This window comes from Urocitellus parryii, chromosome 3 (genome assembly GCF_045843805.1).
Source record: "Urocitellus parryii isolate mUroPar1 chromosome 3, mUroPar1.hap1, whole genome shotgun sequence".
Lineage (NCBI taxonomy): Eukaryota > Metazoa > Chordata > Mammalia > Rodentia > Sciuridae > Urocitellus > Urocitellus parryii.
Genome location: NC_135533.1, coordinates 75378782 through 75399255, shown reverse-complemented (window position 1 = coordinate 75399255; position 20474 = coordinate 75378782). Strand labels below are relative to the sequence as shown.

The 20474-nt window shown below is 33.0% G+C and overlaps 1 protein-coding gene across 3 annotated transcripts in view; it reads left to right on the top strand.

The window, feature by feature from the left end:
* Positions 1 to 20474, top strand: part of Crppa (CDP-L-ribitol pyrophosphorylase A) — a 281597-nt gene that overhangs the window by 145846 nt on the left and 115277 nt on the right. The window lies entirely within an intron of this gene.

Genomic DNA, 20474 nt, shown 5'->3' with positions numbered 1-20474 from the left:
TGTGGAAAATATTTTGGTAATTGTAAAATAAAGTAAAACAAATGACTTAATTTTAAGTCTAGATAACTTAGAGCTTATATGTATGTTAATAATAAGAAAAATATAGACATAAATACATATTGCATTTGGGTATGTGAGTACGAATACACAGCCATATGTACCTCTGTGTGTAATTAGATGTTACGTGTACTAGGCAATACAGGGACTGTAGAATCTAGATTTACATGAATTAACTTTGTTACAAAATTAGTAGCAGGAGGCTTTCTCCTTTATCTTTTTGTTTTTGTTTTTAAATGATTAAACAATTTTAAATTCTGAGAAGAATGGTCAAAAAAGGAGTCTTTTTTTCCCTAAACAGATAGGCTTTATTTCACAGAAATATATTAGAAAATGACATAAAAATCATAGGAAAAATACATTATTTTGGCATATGTGATTCAATAGATATTGAATGCATATATTGTTAATGTTGAAAGGCCTATTTTACTGACTAGGAGCTGTGTGACTCACTATGACACTCACAGTATCACCTGAGAATGTCGTAGTGCTAATGTGGGAGAAGATGAAAGACAGTGAAGTTTGGTTTCTATTGAATGTATATTGCTTTCCTATGATAGTAAAGTCAAAAAATTTTAAGTGGAACCATCATAAGTTACTGCCCATTTTTATTGCTATCCCCTTTATCATATTGCATCACTCAAGAGGGTTTTCTAAGTAGGCACAGTGATATATATATACCTATAATTCCAGTGCTATAGGAGGATCTCAAGTTCAAGGCCAGCCTGGGAAACTTCTCTAGATAAAAGTAGAACAAACAAAAAGGGTGTGGAGGTAGCTCAGTGGTAGAGCAACACTGGGTTCTATTCCTAGTACTGCCAAAAAAAAAAAAAAAAAGATGTTATTAGAGTAGCCTAAGAACACCACCTATAGACATAGGATGTATCCAGTTCTTTATTTTCTAATTTTATGGTGTATGTTCATTACTGAAATAGTGATGAACAAACACTTAGAAAATAAAGTAATGAATGTCTTAAATACTAAAAATTAAAAAATCTCAGAAAAAAGTATATGCTTTTATCTAAATTAAATAAGAATGAAATGCACTAAAAATCTTAAAGTTAGGCTGATTTCTTGTTCAGAAGCTAATGATCAGAATTTTTCTCCCCCAGCAATTGAGAAAAGGGATTTCAGGAGACAAAACTACCTATTGCTATTTTCCAGGAAAGATTATGTAAAGCCACTTGTGAAACCAATATCTTCTCTCATAAAAACTAGTAAAATAGGGATTCTAATTTATTTGGTTCTGTCAACATTTCCACAAAACATTCTTTGTTAGTATCAGATGGAATAACAGACAATACATTTTTATATAAAGCTGTTTTTTTTTTTTTTAGTGAACACATTTTACTCACTTAGTGGATACCAGATAAATGTTTAGTCATTAAAATTGGGAAGAGATGGGTAAAAAATATAGTTGAAAGTACAAAATTGGTAAATGAAAACTTTAATTTTATTTGATAAATGGTTTGTCACTTCTGTACATCAAAATGATTTTGTAGTAATGGTCTGTGTAATTACATGAGGATACTACTTTTGGGGGCTCATGTCAACAGTTTTATTGGTGCACTATGAGACAAAGGAATCCTTTTAAGAATTTAATTTACAAAAACAAATTGTCAAGTGGACTTCCAATGTTATGACAAACAAGTAAATCTTTCAAAGTGCCTAATTTAGATTCAGTTAGTAGAAGGTTGCATAGTAACATAACAAATCAGAATGTGATATTCAAAATACTTTAAAATGTTTAATATTTGAACATGCCAGCAAATTAAAAAAAGGAAAACCACCATCCATTGATACTTGATACTTCCACATATGGCAAAATTGTCAGAGATGTAAATTATTTCCAGAAGGTTCCATAACTCAAAATGGCAGCATCAGGAAGAGACTCAATCTAGTGTGGAGTATATCATATACACTTGTTACTTTTACGCTCATGAATGTGTTAATAATGGAAAGAGATTAAAAATATACATATAACATAAATGTGTCTGATATTTCTAATGAAGAACATATGACAATTGGAAAAACACAGTGAGTCCCTCTTTTAAGTGCTAATGGTTTCTTCATAGCACATTGAGCCTTGACTGAATTTAAGTTATAAAAATCTTTCGTCCTGTTAAGTTTTTTACCAGATCCTAGACATAAGTCTTTGTTACCTTTTACTTAACTGCTTGTTCTGTACATTTCCTCTTGTTAACCCTGTTATTACTAGACTAAGTAAATGTGTTTTCAAGACACAAGTTCTTATAAAACAAACAAAAGAGAGCTACTTTAATTCTCACTCCTTCATATTGGGTTTACTTTTTACAATATTGATGTTTCAGATTATTTTTATTTTTAAGTAGGGGTGTGTGTGTGTGAGAGAGTGTGTGTAGCAGCAATTGATATACCTCAGGAGCTTGTTGAAATACCTGTTGTGCTCCAGTCTCAAACTTATTGCTATTGTAGCCTCATGAATACTTTTATTTTTCCTTTATAAGCATTATAATTTTTTTATATATTGAACTTTTTATGATGTTTCACTTGAGGTATATTAAAGTTTTCTCCTTCATGGCTTTTATACTACTTGAATAGCAGAAATAGAATAATTTGTGCACATTCTATAAATTTTTTCATTTGTTTTCTGTTAATGTAGTCAGTCTCGGGTATTTCCTGCCTAAATCAATAATAAAACCAAAATAAATACTGGTTAAAAACACCTTTAGAACCGTTTTCCAACTGTGGTCGTGAAGGAATTCATTTCTAACACAAGGATGAGGAATGATGAAATCATTCTCATGGGAGGTGTTGAATAGAAAGAATTGACTGTTAGTAGTTTAAGGAGATCTTTGCTTATGGCTAAATTGTTAATGAAAAGCTTGTGTTGTGGGATATAGAAATTCTCAAAGATTAATTATGATGGACATATAACTGATGATGTATAAAGAAATCATTCTCATAGAACACACCTTCCTGGGATTCATTGTTTTTAAAGAATAGAGGCTATTTATTTTCAGATTAACAGTGGTGCTCTAATAGAATATGTAAATAGAATGAATTCCAGATGACTTTTTCCAATCTTCATGAATATATATATATATTTAATTGATTTTTTATATATGACAGTGGAGTGCATTACAATTCATATTATACATATAGAGCACATTTTTTTATATCTCTAGTTGTATATAAAGTATGTTGACACCAATTCGTGTCTTCATACCTGTACTTTGGATAATGATGTTCATCACATTCCACCATCATTGCTAACCCCCTGCCCCTTCCTTCTCCTCCCACCCCTCTGCCCTATCTAGAGTTTGCTATTCCTCCCACTCTCTCCCTCCCTATCCCATTGTGACCAGCTTCCTTATACCAGAAAAAACATTCAGCATTTTGTTTTTTGGCATTGGCTAACTTCACTTAGCAATCTTTTCCAACTCCATCCATTTACCTGCAAATGCCATGATTTTATTCTTTTTTATCGATGAGTAATATTTCATTGTGTATATATGCCATATTTTTTATCCATCATGAATATATATTTTTTAACTAAGCAGAGTTTGGAATTGCTATTTCCTTGTTTTATGTAGTTTAATTTAACTCGGTATTAGATGAACAAAGTTTTTTGTGCATTTATTTGCCAATGTTATCCCAGTAAATCACTTTGTAAATTTTAACATAAGAATTGTACAGGGGCAAAAACAAAATGTGAAAGTGGACTGCTTTGTCAGGGAGTTAACATTGATTTTGGCTCTAGAGGAGTTGATCTCAATGACTTGGCCATTCAGTATTTGAGAAATATGCCTGGGAATTTGTCACGAGATTGTTTGTTGTGTTACTGAATTTCACTTAAGTATTGAAATGGTCATTCATTTAACTCTATTATGCTATTTACAATGATGCATCAAATAAATTTTCTGTATAATTATTTTAAAATTATACATGTTATGCTTATATAATTAGTAAATTAAAGTGATTCAAATTAATATAAAAATAAATATGCTAAAACTGACCTTGCTTAGACTATTTAAAAGAGTTTAATTTCTTATAGGAAAATAATTTCTTGTGTAACCAAGATATGGTATGTGTGCTCAGTCTGGAGTTAGGATATAAAGTACAAGTGCTGAGTGCACAAATGAAAATTATCTTTTAACCTGTCCCAGTGACTTCATGTCTTGGAGCTTCAATTAAATATCATTATCTATAAAAAGTGGGATGCCCTTGATGGGCTCTAAGTGGCTTCTTTTTCTAAAAATATTTTCTACCAATAGCATGTTGTAACGTTACTTTACTTTTATATGTTCTACGATGCGTGTTTTTAAAATTTAAATGTAGTAGAGCAGTTTATATAAGAGGCATGTTAGGTATGAATTGGGTAGAATGACATTTCTATTTTAAGCCATTTTTGAGATCACCTATAACTTAATCTTTTTCACAAGACTCATAAGTTACTTTTTTAAGTTCTTTGTGGTATTTGTCCCTATTATCCTCTTTTCATTGTCTGGTTTTATAGGTTAAGTCCTTCTGTTTTACAATTCATTCCTCTTTTCTATTTCTTTGTTTAATCATAATTGAAAAATTAATTGCCCCCACATTTTTTAATGCAAAGAAATTTATCCTTTCATATCTACTTTGAGCCTTATGTTGTGAGAAATACTTGATTAAAACTTGCACTAATGTTTGTCCCTCCCAATTCTTTTAAACTTTAGATCCTTTTTAGTTAGTGTTTTAGTGGGAATTATCTTGTTTTTATTAATTTATTTATTTTAATTAGGTATATATGACAGCAGAATGCATTTTGATTCATTGTACATAATTGCAGCACAACTTTTCATTTCTCTGGTTGTACATGATGTAGTATCACACATCATGTACAAATATATGCAATTATACATGTACCTAGAGTAATGATGTCCATCTCTTTCACCATCTTTCCCACCCCCATACCCCCTCGCTTCCCTTTGCCCCATCACAGTTCTTCCATTTTTCCCATTGTCCTCTACCCTGCCCTGTTATGGATCAGCATCCACTTATCAGAGAGAACATTCAGCCTTTGGTTTTTTGGGCTTACTTTGCTTAGCATGATATTCCCCAGCTCTATCCATTTAATGGATTGATTAGTATAGATTCATTTAATATCTATTGAACCTGTGTGACAATCATTTTGACATAGTTGCAGTATATTTGATTATGCAGCCTTTTTCCTTAAATGGCATCTTATTTTAGAAGAGTCAGTTATGTATAAGCTATTTTTTCTGATTATTGAATCTTAGTTTAGGAAGGGTATAATTGTGTTTGTCTATTCTTGTTTTCTTAAATAAAGCTTCTTATTATTATTAACTTAATTAAATGACTTCAGTTAGCCAAGGAAATGCTCCATTGGCAGGGAGTTCAAGAGATCCTGGTCCCTTTCCCTTTCTATCACCCTGAAATTTAAGAATTATAAGCAGGTGTGCTGGAACAGGAGGCAGGTTAGCCTGGTGATGTTTTGTTAATGATCCAGGTAGAAGCAGAGATTTGGAAGACTGAGCAAAGTGCAACTCTGAGGCATGAAAAAATAGCATTTCTATATGGACAGAGAAGCATAGAGAATGGTCATAAGTGGAGAGAGTTAGGGAATGGGTCTGAAACGGAAGGAGCTACAGATTATGGAGGGTTGAGGCTGAGGTTAAGGCAGGGTTTCTAAGTTTAAACTTTGTAAAGCAGTTCTGTCCTGCTAGAAATTAATGAAATAAGTTGTAATTTACACATTTTGGCTACAGCACAAAGATTGAATTAAAATAAGCACAGGGTGTCCTTGTTGTGTTTTGTTTAATTAGCAGCTGATTTCCATTAGTCCTAGAAATAATGATGGTGGCTGGAGCTAGGGTAATGATAGGATGTATTCCTTCCTCTCAAACACTATTTTATATGTTGAAATCCTAAGCCCCAACATGATAATTTTAGGAGGGGTGTACTTTTTTTTTTTTTTTTTTTTTAGTAATTTGGTCATGAGGGTTGAGCCCTGATAAGTGGGATTATTGCCCTTCTAAGGAGGCACAGGGCTAGTTTTCTTTTTCTACATCACCTGAGGAGATGATTAGATGGTAGTCTGCTACCTGGAGAGAGCCCTTACCAGAATCCACCATGTTGGCACTCTAAGACTTCCAAGCTCCAGAGCAATTTCTGCTGTTTGAAAGCTACATCGTCTGTGGTATTTGTCATAGAAGCACAAAATAACTAAGACAGGTAGTTTTAGTAGGACTGGTCAGATAGGGAATAAAGATGCATTTAAGAAATCAAGAACCAAGAATTATTACATGATTAGATGGGAGAGAGGATGTTAAGTTGTTAAGATAGTCTATTTTTATGTGTCTTGAAACAGGTAAATTATAGTAAGATAGTATTATATAGTTTGGATATGGAATGTTGTCCAAAAGCTCATGTGTTGAAGACTTGATTCCCAATGCAGAAGTGTACAAAGTTGAGGTTTTTGGGAAGTGATTGGATCATTAGGGCTCTGACCTCATCAGTGGATCAATCCATTGATAGCTGAGTGGACTACTTGAAGGTGGTAGGATCATGGCTGGTAGGTCACAGTGGAGAAAGACGACTGACATCATGCCCTTGATAACTATATCTTGTCTCTGACCCCTTACTCTCTTTTTATCTCTTTCTCTCCACCCTCCTCTTTATCTACCTCTTTTCTGACTGCTGTGAGCTGAATAATTTTATTTTGCCAATCCCTTTTGCAATTATATTCTGCCTCATCTCAGACTCAGAACAAAGGAACCAGCTGACCATGGTCTGAAACCCAGAGCAAAGGAACCAGCTGACCATGAGCCCAAACAAACTTCCTCTTCTTCAGGTTGTGTGTGTCAGATATTTTGGTCATAATAATTAATACAGAGAGGGAACATTAGAGAAGACTCTTTTTATGTTTCTGAAAGTTAAATGGAAAGATGTCTCAAATTTGTTGGCAGATTATAACTGGGAAGATTTTGGTCAAGAGGGGTGTGTGTGTGTGTGTGTGTGTGTGTGTGTGTGTGTGTGTGTGTGTGTGTGTGTTGGTTCTCTTGTCCTAAAACTTACTTGGAAAGGGAAACTAGGTGTTTATATGACTTCTTTAATAATTGAATTTAATATTATTTGAATACTGAATTCCAAGTACGGGCTCAATTAAAAAATATATTCTTATATTACAACTTTTTGAAGTCTTACAGTATGTCCTTATGTTCATGTTTTTATGAAATTTTTCTGTAGTAATACTTTATATTTTGAAAATTACAACAGAAAAAACCCTTGTCCATGGATTGAATCATTAGTAGAGAGAAAGATGGTAAGAATATTACTAAACATAAGTGTTGTTCCCTTAGGATAAAAAAATCTGTAGCCACCTAAAAATGGATTAGTTTTGCAGTTTTCTGGGAAGCCTGAACAGATCTTTTATTGAAAGTATAGAAAGGTGATAGAATTGGTGCCAAGAGCTTCTTGATCCAAACATGCTTAGGCTTGAATGCTGTTTGCAACAAGTTCACATGTGAGACTTTGAAATGTATAGCGTGATTCAATTCTCCAGGCATAAGAGTTTTTATTTTAGGGGATCCTGAAGGTTAGACTTACTCCACATAAATGATGGAATACTTGATTCTCTGGTACCTGCTAAGGTGGAATGTAGCAAGTTGTTAAGATAGTCTAGCATCACTATTGGAGAACTCTTATTTTGGAATGACAGGACTGAATAAAATTACCTGCAAGCCTTTTCTGGGTATCATTTCTGCTTCTATAATCTACTTAGCTAGAATTATGAAGAATTATTTTATAAGAATGTGTTTATGATAACTGAATTCCCAGTTTGCTCAACTAGTGAGAATCCAATGATGACTTTGTTTCTTTTTCTTAGCATTTGGAAGTACTGAAACATCTCCCCACATTTATAATTTTCAGAACCCTCCTAACAAATGCAGCCTGATAATGTATATTATTAATGTAACTCTGTCAGTATTAGTCATAACATACTTCTTGAATGCTTTAAAAAGTGAATCATTCTTTTCTTTTTAAAACAAATGTTCCCATTTAATCCTCAAGGAAATTCTAAGAGTTGATTATCATAAATGGCCTCATCCTCCATTCAAAAATAAGCCTAGTGTTCATTTTACTTTACCACAAAATATTTATGAGTAATGTGAATAATTGCCTTTTTTAACAGAAAAATGTATTATTACAAATAAAAGGATCTTAAAAATCAATACTCTTTTTATAAGAGGAAACTCAAGTCCTTTCTTTGCCTGAATTGAAATAACTTCTTTATATTAGGATCAGTAAAGTTTTCCTGTCAAAGGCCAGTTAGTAAATATTTTAGGCTTTGCACACATTCTTTGTTGCATCTGTCCACCTCTTTTGTTACAGTGCTAAAACAGCCATACACAATATGTGCTATCTTTTAGACCTGAAATGTCCCACAAAAACCTGTATAAAGGCTTGTTCCCCAGACTCTGCCATTACTGGGAGGTGACAGGAACTTTAAAAGGTGGAGTATAGCTGGAGGAAATTACATCGTTAGTGGAGTGCCCTCCAAGGGGATATTTAGGTAGAGCCCCCTCCTATCTTTTGCCTCCTTGTTATCATGAGAAAATCAGCTTCCTCTAACACTTGCTTCTACCATGAGGTGCTGCTTTGCCAAAGTACCAGAAGCACAGGAACCAACCAGTTATGGGCTAAAATCTCTTTTACCAGGATCCTGATTAAACCTTATTCCCTGTATTTTGTCATCATCAGGGAAAATAGACTTACACAGAAAATTGGTACTGAGAAGCTGGTTGCTGCTGTGACTATGCCTGATAATGTGGTTCAGAAGTCTTTGAAAATAATTCATGGGAAGAGTTTGGAAAGGTTTGGACAGCAGGTTAGAAAAAGTGGAATGCTACAAGTGTAGCTCAATGGGCAATTTTGGTGAGGTAATGTAAAATTAGAATAGTGATACAAATCCAGTTAAGGCAGTGCTCATAAGGTTTCAGATGGAAATGTGAACTTTTTTGGGAATTGTACTCAATACTATCCTTTTTACACCTTGGTCAAGAAATCAAGGGCATTATGTGCATGCCCTGAGACTTTGTGGGGAGCTGAGTTTAAAAGCAATGGACTACTTTTCTTTGGTAGAGGAAATTTCAAGGCAGCAGAGCATTCAGGCAGTGGCTTAAGTATTTTTAGCTGCTTTTATGCGTTTTCAGTGAGAAGCTACAGCAAACAGAATACAGAAAGATGTGTTAAATTAAGTTTGGCCAGAAATGGGGCAAGTTTAAAGGTGCTGTACACAAGGGTGTGGCTGCTAAAGAGATAAACACAATTATAGCAAAGCCAAGTACTTTGAGTTATGACAATAGAAAAGATGCCTTGAAGTCATCTCAAGAATCATCAAGACCACCCTAAGCACTGCAGGCTAAAAAGTATAGAAATATGAGTTGTTTAAAGAATGTCATTCCAGAAGAGTGCTCTGAATACCCCACTCACACAGGGCTGTCCAGAACATTATTTTCTCAGGATTCATTTCCTCATGTTAAGCAGTCTACGCATTTAGAAGCCTCTACAGCTGTGATTTAAGTGGACCCTGGTACAACTGAATCCAGTGGCTGCCTTGGTATCTTACACAAGATGCTGGATTTACAAATATCCAAAATGCAAGAATTATGAGGTTACAGAGGCTTCCCCCAAGTTTTCAAAGAAAGGTGGCAGAATTGCAGTTCCTATAAGCAGTTTCAAAAGGGCCATGGTTGTGTGGTGTCAAAATTAAAATGGAGACCTTAGGAAACTAAGGGATGCCAGGAATAGAATCTAGAATGCCTACTACTTCATATTAAGGATAATAAGTATTTCTAATTCTACCTGAATTTTTAGGCCGTACTGTGTATAAATTTAAAGTATGAATTTTGCCATCTTGATTTTTATATTCATATTTTTTTAAGATAATTTAGTTTAAAAATTTTATTATGGCATTTAGAAAAATATCCCTTTCATTTCTGAATCATGATTGAATTTAGGGAGTGGTATTCATTTTTTTAGAGGTGTCCTTTTTCATCTGTCCCAAAATAAACTCTAAATGTACTGTTACTATATTAAGCAGAGAAAAAGTTGAATTAATGAACTCTAATCTTTTAGCTTATAAGTGCAACATTTACTATAAAAATTATGTATAATAGTTAAATTTTTTGTTTATTTCTGTGCTTTGTGTCATGCAGTAAATTGATCTGTTTTATATATATATATATATATAAAATTTTTTTTAGTATTAAGTTATTGTTATGGAGTGATTGCAGTAAATAACTGAGTTGATCTTGGAGCAGGAGACGGAACCTTTAGTCGCTAGTTGGCGGTCTGGATCCACCAGCTTGCTGGCCAAGGGGCAGGCTGCAAGTCTATATCCTTTGACTACCTCCTGGGTTTCAGTATACCTTTAATAGTACAAAGTCATATTAATCATAAGTGGATGTTCTATGATTCAAAGCCATAAACAAATGTCATGAGATCTAAAATCATAAGCAGAAGGGAGAATGGGTCAAAACATCTGTAGTTGAGTACAAGTTAAAGAAGGTTACTAACACCTAGACAATCAATCTCTGACAGGGTACATTGTCCAAGAAAAATGGGAACCAAAGAGAACAATTTTATACTGTGTAAGATTTGCCATTTTGTGTTTCCAAACATGCTATGCTAAGCAACTATTGATGGATACAGAGGTGGGGCTTTGACGTGGGAGAAGCAGTTTTTACGTGACTTGAAGTCTCAGGGCAAAATGAAGTCTATTTGGTCATTGCCCATGTAGCCTGGCCCAAAATATTATTAAGGGTTATTTCTTGCAATTTGATAATATTGTTCAAGTAAGTGTATCCACAACTCTGAAATCGAATAGTGTGTGTATGTCCTATCATAAGTATAAAATCAAAGTTACCTTCACAGTTATAATAAATGCTAGGATGATAATATATCCACACAGTATATTATTCTTTTATTTATTGTTGCTCAACATATTCTTATACTATGATGAAAGCTGCTGCCAAACAGATATTTCTTTTTTCTCTTTGGCTATTTAAATTGTATTCAGTGAACATGTGCTATCATGGTAATTCATTATACCATTTTATGTGTACAGATATGGACAGACTGGAATTTAAAAAAAAAGTGTTTTTTTCAATTTAAGCATTGGAGTTTCATCTGTAGAATTTAGTTTAAGTACTTTCTGTGTTTCTATATGTAACTTCTTAATATATGGTATTCAGTTATAAAAGTTTTAATATTATTGCTTTGTAATTTTACCATCCCTATTAGTTCTGGCTCAGAGTCAAGTGGTGTATATATATCTCCTTGCTGTGGGTTATAATTTCCTTTTTCTTCCTATGTCTGGTAATTGTTTTGTCTGTGCATGTTTAAGGTGTGGTAATAAATGGATTTTCAATTTTAATCCAATTGGAAAAATTTCAACATTTTTTCAGTTTTTCTTTTCTACTTTATTGGAAACTTCACTGACCTATATATATCAGTTGTTTGAAGTTGATCCATATTTATTAATGATCTATTGATTTGTACAATTTTAAAATCTTTGTCTTTTTTTAAAAAATAGTTTCTGTTGCTAGGTCTTTAAATTCTCTAATCTCCTTTGTTGCAGTGCATAATCCCTTTAGTTAATTCCATTTGGTTAATTCCTTTAGTTTTTTTCGTTTTTTTCTTTTAAATCTCAGACATAATTTTCACTGGCAGAAGTTAGATTTACTCTTAGAAATCTCTTTGTGTTCAGTTTTGTAACTTTTTATATATTTTATCTTTCCTATAGATTTTTGAGCAACTGGAACACAGTTATAATTGTTTTAAGGTCCTTTATTCTAATACCCATGTGAGTTTTTTTTTAATACTTACCTTTTTTTAAAAAAATACCTTTATTATGTGGTGCTGAGGATCAAACCCAGTGCCTCTCATATGCTAGGCAAGTGCTCTGTCACTGAGCTCCAGCCCCAGTCCTCTTTTTGAATTTTTGATGATTGATTTTTTTTCTTAAAAGAAGTCATTTTTCTATTGCTCTTCATGTTTTTTTATTTATTTGATTAGTTGCTAACATTGTAAATTTTTCCTTTTTGAATGTTGATAATTTTGTATTACTATATATTTTTTAAAATCTTTGTTCTAGTCTTCAGTTAATTGGAAACTCTTTGATTCATTCTAGATATTTTATGATTTTTAGGCAGGACTAATTGGTATATTTTGTATAAGACCAATTGTTAATTTTGGTCCCTATCACTCTGATTTGAACAGATATGGAAACTGTTCATCTCAATTTTGAGTTTTTTTATTTACACAAATTCAATTTTCATCCATACTTTCAGAAAACATATTTTACATTTAAATAAAAAACTCAGTTATTTTTACTTGACACTCCAATTTTACATATTCTAAATCTAATTTTTTATAGCAGGAATTTAAATGATAACATTTATGCAGAAATGGAAGTTTTTGTGCATTACAGACACAAAAGTTCATGACAAACTTAGTGGAATTTATGACCAGTAATGATATTATATAAACTTTTGTTTTAGATAGGTACTATTCATTAGCCCTTTTGCAATCATGAAATGTTCTGGAGGAGCAGAAAAAGGTGACGCAGTAAGACTCTTGGCAGTTGTCTCCCCACCGAAATATCACTTTATACAACTATCTATTCACAAATGTAACTTTGTGAAAATTAATAGAACTAGAGAGAGGTCACAATAGCTGATTGTAGCTAAGAAAAGTAGTAAGAAAAGATATTTTGAAACCAGTGGGAAGGACAGTTTATATTACCCATATCACACTGCCCTCAAGCCCAGGCAGCACAGGACAGAGAAACTGGTGTAAAGAAAACAAATTAAGCCCAGAACTTTGTCTTGCATCTCCAGCCTGTATCACTGCTGGGCTAACAGCAGTTGCAAGAGGCTCTTGACAAGCTTCATAGCAGGCAAACTTTAGCACCTCTGACAATTGTATTGAGTTCTAGTGCTATGTCTACCACAAAACATTCCCAAAGACAGAATGTGAAGGCTAGAATCCAAGGAAGTGTCTACTTTCTTAAATATACAGATATAGATACAGAACCACAAGGATCAAGAACAACTTGGAATATGTGTCATCATTTTATGGTAAAAATAAGATGCCAGTAATGTAACCTAAAGAAATGGAGATGTATGAATTTCCTGAGAACTCAAAATAATGGTTTGAAAGCAGCTCAGTGAACTTCAAGAAAATTAGAGAAATAATTTAAAAGAATAAAGATAATGGGATTTATGGGATGACATCAAAAGAGGAGTGTTAAAAAAGGAGAAAGATAAAGGGTGTGTTAGTCAACTTTTTACTGCTGTGATGAAAATACCTGACAAGGACACCTTAGAGGAGGAAAAGCTTTTTTTGCTCATGGTTTCTGAGGTCTCAGTCCCTGGTTCACTGACTCCATTGCAGACACATCATGGCAGAAGGGCATAGTGGAGAAAAACTTCTCAGTTAATGGCAGTTGAGAAGCAGGTAGGGGTGGTGGGAGTGTAAGTGGAAAGATAAGCATTTCCAGGACATCCTTGAAGTGATCTACTACCTCCAGTGAGTCTTTCCTTGAAATGATCCATTCAGCTACCAATGGATTTGTCCCCTAATGAGTCTGGAGCTCTTATGATCCAATCTCTGCCAAAAGCCCCATCCTGGGACTGTTTTGGGAACTGTGCTTTCAACATGTGAGCTTTTTTAGGAATATGCCAGATCTAAATCATAACAAGGGTTATATAGTTTATTTAAAGAAATAATAGCAGAAAACTTTCCACACACAGATAAATGTCCAGGTAGAGGAAGATTTAAAAAAAAAAAAAAAAAAAAAAAAAAAGCAACCTCTAGTCATACTCAATCCAAAAGCGACTACACTCGAGATGATAATTAAACTGTCAAATACAGGATCCTGGAAACGCGACTACACTCGAGATGATAATTAAACTGTCAAATACAGGATCCTGGAAACTGCACAAGGAAAAAAAAAATGTAAATAACATGTAAGGGAGTTTCAATATAGTACACAGAACCTCTGAGTAAAAACTTTTAGGCCAGGAAGCAAAAGGTTGATACATTCAAAGTGATGAGCAGGGGAGGAACTTTGTTAGCCAAGAATACTCTACCCAGCAAAACTGTCCTTCTGAAATAGATTTTTCCAGGCACAAGCTGGAGGCCTGTCTTCAAGAGGTAGGAAAGGGAATTCCTTAAGCTCAAAGGAAAGAATGATAATGAACAACAACAAAAATCTGAAAGTACAAACTCACTGGTAGAAGTAAGTATATAAATTTACAATACTCTTATAATCTAAGGGTGGTGTGTACATCACTTATCTTTGGAAAGAAAGTTGAAAGTCAACACTAACCCTATATAATAAGGGATGTGCAATACAAAAGGATGTGAATTATGACATCAAAAATTCAAATTTTTAGCATAATTTCTAATTGTGATCAAATTTAAATCGTCAGCAGTTTAAAATAATCTGTTAAAAGATGATTTATGATAGCCCCATGGTAGCCACAAAGCAAAGAGTAGATGCACAAAAAAAGTATTAAAAATATGCTATTAGAGAAATCCAGTTAACCACAAAGGAAGGTAGCAAGAAAGGAAGGACTTATAAGACAATTAGAAAATGATAAAATTTCAGTAGTAAATCCTTTTTTATCTTGAATAGAAATAGATGATTAAATTCTTCAATCAGAAGGTACTAGAGTATGGAAAAGGTATAGGATAGGGGAAGATGGAAATAGGACGGTTAACAGGTATATGGGTAAAGTTGGACAGGAAGAATAAATTCTAATCTATAGAACAACATAACTGGTTGATAACAATTAATTGAATATTTTAAAAGAGCGAGTGAAGATTTTGAATCTTCCTAACCCAAAGTAATGATGAATGACTGAGGTGAAACATATGCCAATTATGTGCAAAAATCTCACTGTACCCCATAAATTGTGTGATTACTAAGTCAATAAAAAATAAAGATACATCAAAAATGTGGTCACTTGGGGATACCCTAATCCCACGTGTATGCAATTTAGAAGAAGAAATGTAGATACAGACATACAAAGTAAAGATTTTATGAGGACATAGCAAAGGCAGATATCTGTAAGGACACAAAGGCCTCAGGGAAAACTGAACTCATGAACTTCTATCCCCTTGAACTAGGAGAAAATACCTGTTTAAGTTAAAAAAAAAAGACCTTTTAAGTTTTCAGAAAATCAAACTGTCTAATCTCATAGAAATTAGACAGTCTATATGTGTACATAAAGATCAAATAATTTTGAGACCTATTAAAAAATTTGTACAGACCTACTTTGAAGACCTATTAAAAAATTTGAACAGACCTACTTTGAAACCTTGAAACATTTGCTTTTAGGATGATTTTTTTTATTAATAAATAACTGCTCTATATACAAACTATCTCAAATTATAAGAATAACAAAAGTTGGGTAATTTGTCTATTATGTATCTAAAATAACTATTGGGTAATTCAAATATCTTTCTAAATTACCTGATCAGAGTTTTGGATTTCTTGTTGAGAATCAGTCATACCCTTTCATTAAGTCCTCAGATTTGGGCTGTGTTTCAGTTTGTTTCACATTTAAATTATGGTCGTCTTCCTTAGATTATTCTTTCCCTTAAATTCTGTTTCTCTTGTTGACAGTAAAGGTATGTGCCTTTATATCTTATTCATCATGATGGTCTCAATCATAGAATTTAAATAATGAATATAACAGCCATACACAGAACATTTCTGCATCCGAAGAATACACATTCCTGACTACACATGTGACATTTTCCAGGATAGATTGGTTCTCATAACAATATCAGTTTTATTCACAGGGCTTCCTAGTTTTTGCTTCTAATGTGCACCAACAGAATTTGTCAATTTACATTGCTCTACTGAATTTGTTCCTGGTTAAATGCAATGTCTGAATTGAACAACATTTTTATATTGAGGGGAGTCTTTCAGAAGCAGGCATTGTAGGAAGGTGAAAAGAACTTGAGTTTTTGGTGACAAAAATAGAGCTAATGGATTGATATCCCTAACCAGGATCTTCTGATTTTTGAAATAAATTTTCTTTATTGTTCAAGCTAGCTGAGGTAGGGCTTTCTGCTACTTGTAGCTGAGTCCATCTTAAATAATTAAGTTTCCTTTCACCAGAATACTCGGTTTTCCCACTCTTTGTCTTACTTTTTCTTCCTTTATTATTTTGTACATTTTTCCATATAAATGTTTCTTAAAGGGTGTATATGAGCTACACATTTTAAATCACTGTATATATGTATTATATATAATAATGTGTATGCACACACATTTACATTAAAAATATGAACAACTCCAATAAAAGTGAATTTTAAAATGCCCAAGTTCTGTACCATCTATGAGAGACTCCCTACATGTATAAAGACATAGCCTGAAAAATGAAGGGATAGAAAAAGGTATTCCATGCAGATGGAAACTGAACAAGACCAGGATATAGCTATACCTGTGTTGGATAAAACAGACTTTAACTCAAAAGACAAAAGATCCATTATAAATGAAGGAGTTAATTTGGCAGGATTATGTAACATTTTTTCACATATATGTAACCAACACTAGAGCACACAAATATACAAAGTAAATAGATCTGAAGGGAGAAATACATTATGATATGGTAATATGGGACTGCAACATGTCACCTTCAACAACGGACAAATCATACAAAATCTTCAAGGAAGCACCAGCTTTAAACTTTCCTATCACAAATGAATATAACAGCCATACCCAGAACATGCCTGCATCCGAAGAATATAAATTCCTGAATACACATGTGACATTTTACAGGATAGATTGGTTCACATAACAAGTTCTAAAATTTTTTTAAAGATTGAAATAATCAGTTTCTGAGATTAAGCAACTGTTACTGAAATTATTAAATAATTATTGCTATAGCTAAGAACGGGCAAATAATGAGTTTGTGGAGGCTATTTTAGTATGATATATATATAGTACATACCTGCATTTTAGCATCTTGGTCATGTCCTTGAACACCCTTCCCCCATGTAATTCAGATATCTTCTCTTTCAAAATTATTTTTCCTTTGATAACCCATTAGTTACATATACATTAAAATCATCAGTAGACATAAGTACATATATCAGAATTGATCCTTATAAATCCAAGGTATTACAGTGGACTTTGCAGTGGCTGGCTTAAATCACAAGGCCTTTTTGTAAAGTCCAAAAATATTCTTTAAAAAAAATATGCAATGCTGATCTAGGTGAACTTCAGAAAACTTTAATAACAGTTGACACTTAATGAATTTTAAGTAAAATGAAATTTTTGACAATTCAGTATAATATACAGACAGTCCTGAATTAAGATGGTTCACCTTGAGGTTTTTTGAGTTCACAATCGAAGGAAAGTGATATACATTTCGTAGAAACCATTCTTTAGTTTTTGAAATTTACTCTCTTGCTGGCTAGTGATACATGAGAGTCTCTTGCGACGTTAGACAGTGTTAGCGAGCTGCAGCTGCCACTCAACCATGTAGTCACAAAGGTAAACAGCTGGTATTTTACATTGTTGTTTGTTGCTGAGATAAGTTGCTTCATAGTTTAGGTTTTTAAATGCATTTTCAACATAGACATTTTCAACTTATGGTGGGTACATAAGAATATAACATTATTAGAAGTGGAGGAGCATTTGTATAAAGATGGTATAATAAACTAAAAAGTTTTAAAGACTCACTTTTTAGTTTCTCACTTTGGTGACTTATTTTCTCTGATGGTTTCCTCAAAGAAAAAAAATGGTATTAAATATCCAAACAAACCAATGCTTAAAATTAATCATTGAGACCACTTTACTTTTGATTCTAAAATTTGTTCAAGATGGGTATAGAGGTTAAGATATTATATTAAGATAATTATACATCAATGATAAAGTTTTCCTAGGGGAAATCACCTTGTGTAAAACAATTGAAAAGTTTCATTTTATGACTGGCTTAGGGCCTTGCTAATTTGCTGATGCTGGCCTCAAACTTGAGAGCCTTCTGCCTCAGACTGCTGAGTTTCTGGGATTACAAGAATTCACCACCACACCTGGTTTTATTTTATGACTTTAAAATAATATCTTGACTAAAGTGTTAAGTTCTGGTTTTGTTAATCTTCCAGGTAATTATCTCTTAAAATGTGTACTAAAATATAACATTTTTATTGATGCTATAAAACATTTGCTTTTTAACTCTTTAAATCAAGAGAATTTAAATTTTTTGTATGGTTAAGGTTTTGTCCATTTTTGAGGTGCTGGAGCCTAACCCAGGGCTTTACACATGCTGGGCAAATGCTCCACTACTGAGCTACATGCCCCCAGCTTGCCTGGTTAATGTTTTAAGGTGAGCTGCTATTTTTCTTATTTACTGTCTTTTGATAAAAGCCATTTTTTTCTCAACCTATTAGTATTGATGGTATTTTATTTTGTCAAGTTTATAATGAGTTGTCAAAAACATTTGCTCAGAGCTGGGTTGTGGCTCCGAGGTAGAGCGCATGCCTAGTGTGCGTGAGGGTTTGATCCTCAGCACCACATAAAACAAAAAACTAAAGATATTGTGTCTACCTGTGACTAAAAAATAAATATTTGGAAAAAAATTTGCCCTTAGTTTCTATGATAGCTTTTAACTTAATTCGTTTCTATTCATTAAAATTATGAGTTGATTTTCATGATGGCATTGGTTTAAACTTATTCGTTAGTGAAATGGTTCAATATATATACTTGTTCTTTTTAAACTTATATAGTACAGTTCATTAAATTAATTTTCATTAATAGAATTCAAACAATTTATAAATAGTTGAAGCCAGATGAAAGTTTTCCTAAATTTTTTTCCAATCCTTTATATAAACTATTCCTTTGATTTGGTTGCTAATTGGCAAGTTTCATCAGTTATTATATTTTCCTCATACTTCTTTTGAAAAGCCATGTTTTGAACACGCTGAGCTTAATTCATCCAATTTACTTTTGTATACACATATGTAGATAATTTTGCAGTATGTAGTGTGTGAATTCAGAGAAACTCTCTGGTCTATCTACTGATTGTTCCTAAGTCATTTATTTGATAATTACCATAACTTTCATTTTGATCATCCGTCCTTCCACTTTGGTGGGCATTAAGCAATGAATTATTTGGGTATGTACTTAAGCTCCAAAAATTGACTTTTTTCTTAGTAAAATAAACAGAATCTATTTCCTCTTAAAACCACAAATCTTGACTTTCTTCTCTGGCCTTCCTGTGAACAGGGACTCTGGAAAAAGAAGTGTTAAATGTGAAGTTTTAAGGAATATTGTGCTCAGTGTTTATTTGTAATTTTTAAATTAACATATCTGACCTCAGACAAATGAAAATCACATTTTAAAATGTAAAAAATTAATTGAAATTCATCTGGGATCAGGAATATATTAAAAGGTTACCAGACAAATCTAAAGCATATGCAGAACTAAATGTAAAGACACTGGACATACAGAGGAAGTTTTTCCAAATCCTGAAAGCCAGAAATCTTCCCCACCCACCAAGTATGAAGTGATCCATGTGGGAATTGAGCAGTTTTCCATTTGAGTAAATTTGTTTTCGAGTAAATTTGTTACCTATTATTCAAATGAAATTAGAGATTCTTTTTTGATGGGTAGAAAGAGATATCCTTATCTTTTATGAATATGCATAAAAAAGAACTGCTAAAAGGGTCATGCAAAGTAGGAAAACTGTTTTCTTATAACTTCCATGTGAATTACCATGTAGTTCAAAAAGTGATTAAAAATTTGTATCTCCTTCATCTGTAGAACTTAACACAGGAAAAGTTCTGCTCCATCTCAGTGGATGTGAATCTGTCTAGACTGTATGTTTGTTTTGTTAAGGCAAAAACATTGCTCCTCCTTTACCACAATCATTTTACAGCTCTCTGATGTGGTTGCATAAATCTTCCTGATTTTTAAAAATTAAAATTGGTTTTGTGCCAACGGAATTTCTTTTCCTGGAACTCATAAGTGGTTGATGTATTTTAGAGGTTGAACATTAGTAGCACTGTGTCAACTATTGTGTGTTTTAAGATTTGCGGTATCAGGAAAAACACCTGCTGAAGATCACCTTTGTTTTCTCATGATGTCATCAAGTCTTTGCAGCTGGTGAAAGAGAATTTGGAGATGTGTTGTTCTTCACACTTGAATTTTGTTTGCCTGATTATACATTTCCTGAGGTCAGGGTCTATACCCGTATATCGTTAAGAGTTAGTTGTATCAACTACAGTGCTCAGCCTGTAGAAATATTTACAATTGGGACCTGTAATATTTTCCCATTTGTTCAGTTTTCTATAGTTCAAGTAGTTTGTTCAATGGGACAACATAGTAAGGTGGTTAGATGTATAAATAGCTA